Source organism: Triticum dicoccoides, chromosome 2B (assembly GCF_002162155.2).
Source record: "Triticum dicoccoides isolate Atlit2015 ecotype Zavitan chromosome 2B, WEW_v2.0, whole genome shotgun sequence".
NCBI classification, from domain to species: domain Eukaryota; kingdom Viridiplantae; phylum Streptophyta; class Magnoliopsida; order Poales; family Poaceae; genus Triticum; species Triticum dicoccoides.
In genome coordinates this window covers 427,332,142-427,345,739 of record NC_041383.1, presented here as the reverse complement: position 1 = coordinate 427,345,739, position 13,598 = coordinate 427,332,142, and positions in this window count along the sequence as shown.

Here is a 13,598-nt window from a genome sequence, read left to right as displayed (position 1 = left end):
GCCTTGGATGCCTTTTTCACCGCTCCTTAGCCGCCGGTCGGTGGCCCGACGCACTAAGTAGAGGAGGAGGAGGTCATACGCTGATGGATGCATCTTTCTTCTTGACTTCTGTAACCACCACTGCGATCGCATCATCGTGGCCTTAATTCTTATTGTGATGTTGCATTCTCGTTCCATTCAATACTGACATGTGCGATCCCTTTGCTTAATTATATGCATCACTGTAACTAGTACTCGATCCGTCAATTTATAAGTTATGCTTACCTTTTCCATCAACTTCGTGCAACACGCAGGCATCTTGCTAGAAACACTAGAACATGTCGGACCGCATGTGACCAAAATGACGATGCGCCAACCTAGCTACTACGTACCCTGCTTATCTGGCGGAAATAGCCCCTCCCTAGCGTTTCCAATCATTATTTCTATCTATCGATCGTGCCAAGGAGCGGAACAAAATGTTACAATTTATCCATGTTTCTCTACTCCTACTCCTATAAAAGACTCAGTTGGTGATGGTGGTGTGTCTGCCATCCGTGATTCTGACCATTAGATCTGCATCAAACGGATGTGAGGTAAGTTATGGCATTTTTGCAACAATAGCCCACTTCTCTACTCCAATTTGCAGAAACCCCCTTATTATCTTGAAAGCAACCACATCCCTCCCTCACCTCATCAAAACAGCCTGAGAAATATATTTTGAGTGAAAAGTACTCCCTCCGTTCCTAAATATTTGTCTTTCTAGAGATTTCAATAAGTGACTACATACGGAGCAAAATGAGTGAATCTACACTTCAAAATTTGTCTATATAATCCGTATATGATAGTCCATTTGAAATCTCTAAAAAGACAAATATTTAGGAACCTAGGGAGTAATATATTAGGATTATATCAAAACAAGAGTGATTTCTTTCAAGTTTGTGAACAAGTACTACTATTCTACTACTTTGGATCCGTCGCAATGCATGCACGGGCACATTGCTAGTAAAAGGAAAAGGCCTGCCGCGTTCGCATCGCACCCCCACACGCCCAGGAATCGGGAGTACTCCACGGCCCGTCCGGCACGACACATAGCTTAGGGAAGGCGTGTTGCCTAGTATTTTCACTTTCATGTGGGGCCGCCGTTGAGCAAACCGACTATTAGCAAACCGCACCTCGCCCGCCGCCGGGTTGGAGAACAAAACGAGGGGAAGATCTAGCTGTAGCACGGAAGCCAAGAAATTTGGTGTCAGATGGGGCTCGTTGATAGAGTAGGAGCATTCCGTACTAGTACTACTCCTACTAGTACCAAGTTTGTACTATACAACTAGTATTACCACTGTACAACTAGTAGGTACGTGCACGGCACAACATCGTAAGAACAAAAAACGGGAAGATCTTGTTTTGGGTGATTTATCTTTTTTCCAGTCAACGTAGTATGAATAATATGATGTGGGAAGCACCCATGAAGCTTATGTGGCTTGGTTGCATGGCTACGAAAGGTTAGAGAAAAATAAATAGATAATGTGTTTAGAGTGCACTCCACTAAATAGATATACTTTAGATCCATTGCAATGGACTGGCACATCTCTATCTATACCCCCTATATAGTGTGTGAAAAACTTTGAAAGTTGGTCGTTGGATGAAGCCAATCCGACGGTACAAAGATGGAAAATCCGAGCACTAGTGGCCATTGGATATCATCCACTAGATTCTGTCACATGTATAATCTAGAAGACTCCATGGTTGAACTTAATTCATGACTAACTTTTCCACAACTAAGCTTAGGAAAAGTTATTAGTTCTTCAAAATGAGAGCCACAAGTTGGCAAGCCTAAGGGAATCTTGCCACATTTTGTGTGTCTATGTCATGTGGGGCCTTAGTGTGGCTTGCCTAAGGTGTGGCTTGAACCAAACACTCACCTAAGTTAGTCAAACTTGCCTAACCTTACGTGTGGCAATCTTTGGCAATCTTAGTGGCTGTTTGGTTCCTAGCCACACCTTGCCACACTTTGCCACACCTAACCTTAGGCAAGTTTGACCAAGTTAGGTAGGTGTTTGGTTCTAGCCCCACCTAAGGCAAAGATTTTTTTTATGAGCAGTGAGCCCCACATGTCATAGACACAAAAAGTGTGGCAAGATTCCCTTAGGCAAGCCAAAGTGTGGCTAACAATTTGAGCAACTCAACTAAGGCAAGTGTGGCAAGTGTGGCAAAAATCATGTGGCAATATATGGCAAAGATAGTCACAATTCAAACCGCCCTACTAACCAAACAGCCCCTAACCTTGGCAAGTTTGGCAACATTGTATGATAAAGTGTGGCATTGCTAGGCCTAAAACCAAACAACCCCTGTGTCTGCCATAAAAAATGTGGCTAACAAAATGGGCACCACAAGTGTGGCAAGATTGGGCAATAAGTTGAGTCTATGACATGTGGACCATGTAGCTAGAAAAGTGTGGCAAGCCACAAGTGTAGCAATGAACCAAACACATGCCTAAGATATTGTGGCATGACTAAGCTTAGGCATGGCAACCTTAGGCTGCAAACCAAACATCTATATCTATACCCCTATATAGTGTGTGAATAACTTTGAAAGTTGGTCGTTGGATGAAGCCAATCTGATGGTACAAAGATGGCAAATCCGAGCACTACTGGCCGTTGGATATGATCTACATTCCACCAGATTTTGCCACATGTAGAATCTAGAAAACTCCACATGTAGAAGCATAATGCACAAACCACCAGAATCTCATGCGTGCAATGCACGTGTACCTTACTAGTAGTTGGCAGTAGTAAGAAACAAATTCCAGTTTTGGCACGAGCTCGTACTGCGGGAGCACCACAAGGCCTGCCGCATGAGTTACATTTCCCTCTCGGGGCCCACGGGACCGAACTTCAGTGGCTTAGTGCCCGGCCTATGAGTCAATGACATGCAGACCTTAAATGTGACTGGCCCACATGTCATTCTCTTGGTGGTGGCATGGTTCGCCACTCACTCGTTGGAGATGAACCGGACGGTGGTGGCGTGGCCGTGGCGAGGGTGCCACAGCTGGGCGTCGGGGCATTACAAGGCGTAGATGGCCACACCGGCGGGTACTACCTGTAGTACAGAAGTACTCCAGCTGAGGATTGATGCCCGGGATGAAATGTGTCACAGCCGCTGGATGAAAATTCAATGGTGTGGGAGTACGGATCGGAGCACAGCAGTGGAGGAGGCAAACCGCGTCCGATCGGGTGTGGCTGTGGTAGAAATTTGATGGTCGCCGTAGTTCAGCTAGCCCGCATGTCATGCACACAAAGGCAGAGGAGCGATGGGGGCGAGAGGGATGAGGCGCACGTCGGGGGGATGAGTATCCCCTGACGCGAACAATCCTACCATTCTGTCACTGACATGTGGGACCCCCAAGCATGGGTCCCACCTGTTAGCGAAGGAAAGGCAGGGCAAGGTAGTGATAGCCATGTTAGAGGATCCATGTCCACATCGGGGGACATCGTGTCGTGGGTTGGAGCGGCGTCGTGGGAATCGCGTGTGGGTGTGGCAGTGGTAGAAACAAGAAACGTGATGGTCGCCGTGGTTCAACTTCCATGGACAAGCTGTCATTGCTGACACATGTATATCAAAACTAGAGTGTTTATATTTCAAGCATGTGAACAAGTATTATTCTACTACTTTGGATCCATTGCAACGCATGGGCCAACACATTGGTAGTAGTAGTGTCTATCTCTATCTCTAGAGGCCTTCCCTCGTTCATCCTTTTCTCTCACAAGATAAACTACTCATACAAATGCATCTTGATGTTCCGTGGAACGCACGAGGATGTTTCCTTGGGGGTCTCTCCAGCGCGGCGTGGACGTAGTTGCAAGTTGACGCCCCTTGAGATGCCAACGTTGAGGGGCACTCGGATTTCCTCCGATGAGCAGGTAAGATGAGTTTGATCATGTAGTAAATGCATTCTAAAGACTACTTTCGTGTCCATTTCCTAATTCTCCCCCTTCCCATTGTTTCACAGGTTAGGCTCGGCGTGAGTGGAGATTCCCTTGCATATGTACGGGAGGGTACCAACATCAATTTGCACAACATTTACAATGGTGACACCGTTCCCGTAGAACCATTGTCCAACATTGGGATCAGCCATGCAACGGGCCACCGCATGAACTGGTACGATGGAACCACGGTGAGATTGAATAATACAGCATGAACCTTGCACATGGCGGTCAAAGGCGGACCATGCTGTCTGCGACCGATTTGTTGCCGTACAAGTACGAAGACGCTGTGATCCTTTCTAACCGCATCTTCGCGGTGACAAAGCAGGGGACTTATTTCATATGGGACACATCCTATGATATACTCCCTCTCTCCTAGTTCATTTGTTTTGAATCTTTTCGTTTTACAAGTTTCAAATTCAAATTTAGAGCTCCCCATCACATGTTGAGATTACAAAGTCCATTAAATCGTTGCGTGCATGTATAGTAAATAAACAAATCTTGAGTTTGGCACGAGTTCGTGCAGTGGTAGCACCACAAGGCCTGGTGCAGGAGTTACATTTCCCTCTCAGGGCCCTCGGGACTGAGCTTCAGCACCTTACTACACCTGCCTTTGAGTCAATAACATGTGGACCTGATAGGTGACTGGTCCACATCTAATGATCCTGAAGGAAGGCACGGTGGGGTCGAGAGGGGTGTCCCGTAGGTCAGGGGAGACGGCTTCGCAACAAGCTCTTTGGAACTTGCAACTATCTCGAAACTCACACGGACATCGAGGGCAGCATATTTTATCTGCTTGTACATCAAGGGATAATTCTCCCATCGAGACGACCTTAATGCCACCGTCTCGTCACCCTTCTGAAGATTTGTATCAAGCACAAAATTTGCTACATCGAATAGGGATGGTGTCTGTTTATCACAATCTTCTACGGGAATTTTGATTCTGGTTTGTAGGTCAGCAATGCTTTTCAAAACAAGGTTGTACGGCTCCAGCTTCTGTTTGTCCCCTTCGATGGCTGCCCCACAGAAGTATATGTCCTCCCGAGACAAGAAATTGTGAAGATCACCTGTTATGGAGGGCACGTGTATGATGTGGTACACCAAAACATCATCTTCGAGGCACAGCTGAAGGACGGCGGCACGTTGGATCTTCCTAGTGGCACGCTCCATGTACTCTGTGTTGAGACCGATGACCCTCGTCTCTACCTTTTCAAGGGAGTTGGATACATTGTTGATCCACTGCCGAACAACCCTTGGGTGGACGGTGACTGTGGCAACTATGCTTAACGAGCCTTCAACAAGGACATGTTGGATGCTAAAAACCTGCATCTCGATCTCTTTCGCCATTTGGAACCGCTGGAACGGAGGGCTATGGTTTGGAGAATTAGGATTAGATGGCTAGTCTAACTGAAGTAGTAGATGATTATTTAAAGAGGTTAAAACAATGTGAACGCAGTGGGGTTTGGATGCAAATGAAGATGAAGGGGAGGTGAAGAAGCCGAGGAAAATCGGTTCCCGATGGAGAAGTAAATGGGAGAAGTGGTGTGCAGGCAGTTGATTAGACGGCTAGGTAGACTAAACGAAAAGACTATGCGGGTAGACTGAGGAGTCATACCTGTTCGCGTATGTGCCCATCCTTGTTGATAGGTGGGACCTATGTAAATAGATAAACAATGTGTTGTAGCTGGTTCAGATGGATATTGGCTCGTGCGTGGGAGACACAGCATTCTCTGGTTAAGGAATACTACCTCCATGTAGGTGAGTAAGTCACCTTATGAAAATCAGGTTTTCCCAAAACCTTTAGGCGTGGAACATTAACTTCCTGCTCGATCCCCTCCCAGCCTCGTTAGCCAGCGTTCTCTTCATCTGCTGCCGCATTCTACCTTTCCATTTTTCCTCTTCTCAAGTGTGGAACGATTTGCATGTCGTCCTTGATGCACGAGAATGACCACTACATACATCGCGGCAGGGCGTTGATTGGGCCTGCTTGGAGAGCTGAAAAGGCATCCTTATAACTACGTATTAATTGCTGATTTTGCTTCCATTTGTAACAGTGCCATGGTTGGAAGTTTTGCTCGTCCCGGTGCTCTTTCTCGTCCAATCTACAGCCACCTAGGTTGCGTTCACCTAGACGGAGGGAGTACACGGTTATCCTCATCAAAGGCCCATCTTCGTGCTTCCGCATGCACGAGAATTTGGTTCTGCTCGCAATATGGATGATACCTGGAGGATGAAGTGAACACACATACGAGCACGGGAGACCTATTTCCGCTATACAATACTGGAGTACTCTTGTTCCTACTACTACTACTAGTAGTACAACTGTGGTACACTTGATGGTCAAAATACTATTCATCTGGTCCTCACAGTGAAGTGACAACACCCTGCGCCTGAAACTAGTCCATACGGCGTGTACGGGTTACCAAAGTCAGCCTCACCCTATGCACTGTGCAGTCTGTCACCGCCGTTGTACAACACATTAGCATGCCTCACCTCGTCTCCCTCTCCCCTCCCATAGCACCACTCCATCTCCATCTCCATCTCTGTCTCCGTCTCCATCTCACTGTGCCCCCGTGTACCGTCATCTCGCTCGCCTCCCCCAGTACCACTATTCCCTCGCTAGCCGCTCCAGCACCGACAGCCTTCTCCCCCGTAAGTCAAGCCCCCATGAAACCCCAGCTTCCAAACTCCACCATGGCCGAACGCGAACCGCGCAGCATCCATATGAGCCGCGATTGGAGCAATCTCCCCAGTGACATCCTTGACCTCTGTTGTTCGTGTATGGATATGTTGAGCGCCCTGTGACTAGCTGCATGCTCGAGGGACATGCACATGGCCATCGTTGAAGTGAGGCCTAAGCTTTTCAAGACACCCTACTTGCTGCTATCTGGTCTTGCGAGATTGGCTCACCGTGATATGGAGGTGTTAATGATGCCCCTCGACTTCAATCCGATCTCCATTAGCCAAAACTTCTTTGCAGGTATGTAGTGGGTCGCCGTACATCATTTCCCTCGACTTCGATCCGATCACCATCGCCCGAAACTTCTTGGCAGGTATGTACTGGGTCGGCATGAACTCCCACTGGATTGCTGCCTTCAGAGAAGATGGTAAAAAGTTGGTGTTCGTGAACTTCCAGACCTCCCATGAGATTATCCTTGCTCTGTTGGATTATATAGAGTTTTACCATCGCGGTCCAAGTCATCTAGATTACCACGTCAGTTGGACGGACCTTGTTTTGCAGAAGATTGTAATCTGCCAAGTGCCCACACGACATGCAAATTACGCAGACTTCAAGCTAATTGCCTTGTTCGACCGCGGACTCGCCTATCTTTATGCCGGTGCCTTCTTTAGCTGGAGACAACTCAGCTCGCATTGGATCATTGTCAAAGCTGATACACACTTCTATGATGCTATTGAACACAATGGCATCATCTACGTGATCGACAAAGCATATGGCACCACGTATTGCTGGGATGACACGTGTAAGTTGTTTCCGTCTCATGTTAATGATGACGCCATGACACTATTTGAACTTTTTGTGATGATTGGCATATCCCCGTTTGAGCAGAATTTGAGTAGAACTATGGCAATGCATTAGAGATGCCGTAAATCAGCTATATTTGGAATGAGTTAATTCATGCGATTGTGACCATGTCATTACAGCCAATTTGCACCCCTGAATAATCAAATGGTTAGGAATATATGGATACTCTCCTTATTTTACAGTAATTTGTATACTACTACTAAATATGAGTGTGTATCAATGGCCATGTTAGTTTCCTCGTTTTCATGATGTAGAAACATGCACCACACTATTGGTTTCATCTAACCATACATTAGGGAAGTAAATGTACATATGGAGAACTCTATATTTGGAAGTATTGAAATCCTGTAATGTTTACCATGTGTACATACCTATATTCGCCCTTCAGCACTCAATGGCTAGAATAATATCCATGTGTACACAGAACACGATTATATAACAATGCATGGTCTGTTAGTTACCTTGAAGAATGTGTTTGTGAGGACAGAACATGATTACATACATGCATGACATGGTAGTTTCCTGTGAAGAATCGATTGCGAGATAACATGAGTATAACCATGCATGGCACTTCTATATTTTCGAACCTAGTATACATTTCCCTATATTTTCCTCCCAGTTCCAACAGGGACATATCAATGTTGTTTCTTGCACTATCCTACTCATACTCTGAACAATGCTGATCTTACATTAACAATGCCTGTCCTTTTTGATATGATGCAGTGTCCCTACAGTTACTGCCCTTTGTAATCACACCACCTTTGCCAAAAACAGGGAAGCACAACTGGTTCCTCGCTTGATCAGACGAAGGCAAAAGACTGATGATCATTCTGACACATGAGCCGGCAAAGTTATATTGCAAAAACACCACTGTATACAAGCACCGTGAAATATGTGAGTATCCGGACAGTGGCTGTTAATCCTATGAGCAGGATACCAACTTGTTGGGGCCTTCAGGATTTTTTAGTTGGAAGCGGGTAAACAGCCTTGGTTCACACTCTCTGTTTCTCAGACCCAATTATCCGATTAACCAGGAGATCACCGTTGGCAAGGACCTTGATGGCAGAGAGGCTCGGTTTGCTATGGAAAATTGTGTCTACACGGCGAGCCTTAGGAGTTCGGGAGCAAACTCCCCTGATTGTCAACGATACAGCACGCAGCCAAAAGAAGGTGAGAATGACAAAGGCATCCGGATTAACTTTGATCCTTGGATGTCTCAATTACGACATGCAGTGATGTGGTTCAAGCCTCCAGGTTGATAGGTAATTGGGCTATTGCATCGAAAGGGTGGTACTGGTGTCTCCGGATCACTGGTCGCTGAAGCGGGGCTGCAAATTATGATGGTGTTGGATCATCTCTTCGAACGAATTTGTTGTCTTTGCTGCTGGTTCTGGATGGGTAGTTCTTTCTTTTGTCATGCATATTCCTTGTCATTTGGATCATCCTCGTCTATGTTAGTCTTACTATGTAATAGTTGCCTCTGTTTAGAATGCCATTCTTGCCTGGATAACGAGAGTCTGAGCGCTGCAGATGGGTGCGTTTGGTTGTGTAGCAAGACTTCTTATGAACTATCATGTCTTGCTGTTTATGTCAGTAGTAGTCACTAGTCAGTGTTTGAATGTTGTATATATTGTTGATTTGAACTGTTTATTGTCTCGAACTACTGGTGGGCTAAATGAAGGCATCACCATTCTCCAGTGTTCAGAGTATATCTCCTTTTTTCAAGTTATATAATTTGAGCTCGGTGTCTTTGCGATGATGACACTTGTTTGGGCCAGTGAGGTGTCGATGAATATGGGCCGAGTAGTAACGCAATGCCAAACAGGTCAATTATGACTTTCAGGTCGGGCTCTCAAAAGATCCTAAAAAAAGGTCGGGCTCTCCAAAAAAGAAAGAATAAGGACTCTTAGGCTGACATGTGGGCGCCACCGGTGTTTTCGTGCGCTTGCGCGCCGTGAGCATATTGGCACGTGTTCGTAATTCATGCTACCTTTTCATCCCCAATCTCCCGCCCCTCCCCCACCTCTGGAATCTCAATTCCTACTCTAGTTACCCCAAATCCCCCCCTGTACTCCCTGTACTCAAGCGCACTATCATGTCGCCGGTCAACGCGGATCTCCAAGCCGGAGATCCTGAGGTCCATCCTCCCTTCGGTCGCTGCATGCTATCGCTCAACAGTGGCATGGCGGCGCTTGACGACCAGTTTCCCGGCAAAGTGCTGATGGTAACCATCAACAGCGACCGGCCTCCCGTCTCGTCGGACGACCTTGTCAAAGCTCTTGGCATTACGCACGGCATCCAAATAAGTGACTTGCTCGTCGAAGTCTGTCCACCACCGGCTGATTTCTTCGTTAGGTTCCGGACAACTTTAGACTGTAGTCGTGTGTTCGAATCTTCACGTTGTTTGTTGTGCGATGGCGCACTGGTGAGCTTTGATCGGTGGCACCCAGGATGGGGCTCAGTGCCCTCTAAGGTTGAGTTTTTAACAAAGCTTACCTTCCACGGCATGCCTCGACGTGCTTGGAATAGCGAGTCCATGAATGAGCTTATCAATGACCTTGGAGGTGAGCTCGTAAGTATGTTTGTTCCTCTAGATAGCTGGGCTCTGACGGTTATGGCATGAATGAAGAAGCCGTCCACCATAACGAAGGTGATTGGTGTTGACATACCGGTGGAGGAACCGGGGTTGTACTATTCGTCGCCTCCAAGGCCGCCGCGTACCACATTAGGGATGTACCTGTATGTTGAAGAAGTGGTCAATCCATTAATCGAAGTCCTGCCGCCGCCGCTGGTGCCAGGGTCCGTCGACAATGTCCATTGCAGGAGTCAACGTTAGACTTCCCCGGTGTTGCTTGGAACGATGGATGACATAGGGCCTACTCCATCACGCGGTGGAGGCCACTGCTTCTTTGGGAGAAGAGGCAGGGCTGGCTGCCTGGATGTGCTCTAGTTTGAGGTAACAACTGAATCTTGTCAGATACTAGTTAAATCTGAGCTATGGGTGTGAAGCACTGATGTGCCAGTGCATTTGATTGTGACCTGTTCTAATTTTGTACCTGAACTTTTTTTAGAAATGGTTGTATGTCAACTTAATGTGCTAGCAGAACTTATTGTGTTGTTTGTCTATTTTCTTTGCAGAGCATTCAAGATATCTCCCCGTCATTGATAAAGATGATGAACTGTTATGTACGAGTTCGTTGGTTTCAACATAGCCCTGCCCATAGCGATCCACTGCTTCCATCCCGATTGTGCCGCCTGCATGAGATTTTGTATGCAAGTTCAGTGTGCTATGATGTTCTATATGATTGTGTCAACTATATAAGTTTTTACTGAGCATTAGCAATGCATATGGCTGAAAGATGTATTTACGAGCATCGACCGATGGGTCTCTCTCTCTCTCACACACACACACACACACACAAGTGGGACCCGTTGAATTATTTATTTGCTCGTGACAGCTTTTAATTAGGTTCCACTGTAATCTAACTTTTTTCTTAAGTTATTAATTGAGCTCAGTGACTTTAAAAAGTTGTACAGAAGCCTTGTTTGGGCCTTTCCGGCGTCGCTGAATGTGGGCTGAGTAGCCATGTTAGGTTGTATTGTACTACACAGGCCTTTTTTTCAACATCAGCAATGCAACTAGGCCGACAATTGTACGCAATATCCAGGTCAACTTGTTATTCTCCGCCCCGCTGGGCTGCAAACTTTCCTAGGAGGTATGCATTAGGCTTAACAAGAAAATGGACTGTAAGAAATAATAAATGGGATGTAATTATAATAACTGGGTAGTATCTATAAAAAATGCACCAAACGCGTAATTAGTTTAAAAAATATATTATTTTTGGAATTTGAAAATTTTAATTTCATTACTTGTTGCGCGCGCAATATTTCATTTTAACGTAATACAACTTTATTTTGAAATTATATTTAATATGACTAGAATTTCGGATAAAAATATTTCAGATCCCATCAAAATGTGGGAATTTTTTTCTGAATTCTGTTTTGAGCGGTTGGTTGAAATTATTAATCGTTGTCCTAGCTAGAAGTTGGGCTATACTTTTAACAAACTGTAAATGGGCTATAGTAAATTCCATTAGAATTAAAAAATGGGCTGTACATTCTTACAAATTGCAAATGGGCTATATGTTCTCTGCCACACACTTGTGGACCTTCTAAGTTGACGCGTCCCCCCCAAAAACTAAGTTGACGCGTATGCAAGGCTTTTTCAACAACACACGGTTCTAGAAGTTGTGGCCGTTGGATGTCCATCCAACGGATGTCGTGCTTCTTCTTCAATCTTAGATATTCTTGCTTTAGCCGCCCAAAAAATGATTCCCCCCCTAACATCTGGGGTGCACCGTTTCGAAGGCTGACCCGTGGGCCTACGAAGTTGACGCGTACCAAGGGCTTTGTCAACTTAGTGAATATAAACGATTCTAGATATAGTGACCGTGCGATGTCCATCCAACGGCCATAGTGCTTCTTCAACCTCTGGTCTTCTTGCTCCAGCCGCCCAAACCAGCGACGGTCGTTTCGCGTGCTCCTACCTCCCGTGGCCGGTTGTGATGCAGCGGAGGCCTCCCTGCCCCCTACTACTCCCACCATTGGCCAGGCCATCCCTCTACTCACCCATCCCCTCAATTCTGCGGCGACAGCAGCCTCACACCGCAGCCAAACTAGTGAACCCTCGTACTCTTCTACGTGCGGGCTTCCATTGCCGTGTCTTCCCCGGCTCCACATCGTCCCCTTCCTAGGCCTCACCGTCTTCCACCGCCGTGGTGCTCTCAGCGCGGCGTGGTCAATGTGGTCAATGACCGTCTTCCATCGGATGAGTACTATACGTGGAGAGGCTGACAGCTGGGTCCAGGGCAGTCGCAAGGAAGTGCCTCCTTATTACGCGGAAAATAATGATTCCTCCACCTGACAGCGGGGACCCACTAGACGGGCCACCGTATTTCACGAAAAAACATTTCCCCCTGACTGCTGGGGCCCACCAGCTACATCTTCGCATGCAAGGAAGTGTGTCGGGGCAAAAAAAAGAGTCGCCCCTGACTGCTGGGACCCACCAGCTACATCTTCGCACCCAAGGAAGTGCCTGATAGTCGGGACCCACCTGGTCGAAGCGTACGTAGCATTGTCATTCTGGTCGCGAACATGTACGTACATACTGGTTGATGTAAAGGCGCGCACGTGTCGTAGTAGAGGCGCTCACGTGTCGTAGTAGAGGCGCACACGTAGCATGTACACGTACGTACAACGTCCAGGGTGCAAGAAAGTAAATATGACCACGTACGTACATACGGGCGGGGTCTTGAACGCCTACTCGCGCATACGTACGGCCAGGGCTCGTGTACATGGCTGGGTCGGAACAGAGAAACGGCATCGTTGTCGTGTTCATGGGGAGCCAACCGGCTGGGTCGGAACGGAATGCGTCGTCGTGTTCATCGGGAGGGCTTGGACGGAACATGCGATGGAAACGAGGCCTGGCGTATCACACAACGGAGGAAACGGCCTTGTGTTCGCCGTCCATGTTTGAAACGGAATGCTGTTCATCGGGAGGGGTCTGGCGTACCACAAAACGGAGGAAATGGACTTGTGTTGGTCCTCCTATGGTCAAAACAGGGTCCTGTTGATCGGAGGGGTGTGGCGTACCGCAAAACGGAGGAAACGGACTTGTGTTGGAGCGCTAGAGTCGAAACGGGGGTCCTGTTCATCGGGAGGGGTGTGGCGTACCGCAAAATGGGACTCCTCGGGATACTATTCATCTCCACCGTAGACCTCCTCCGGCCTCCACGGGCTACTGTTCATCTACCGTCGACCTCCTCCAGCCTCCACCTGCAACTGTTCATCCACGGGCTCCTGTTCATCCAGCCTCCACCGCACGCTACTGTTCAACCACACCTTTCCACGGGCTCCTGTTCAACCACCCCTCCACGGGCTACTTTTCATCCACACCTCCACCATCTACTGTTCATCCAACCCTCCATCGGGTCGTCCTGTTCATCCAGCCCTCCACGGGGTCCTGTTCATCCAGCCCCAACCGGCTCGATCGATCAGGGTCGTGTTCATCCAGAGGCAACACCACGGGGTCCTAT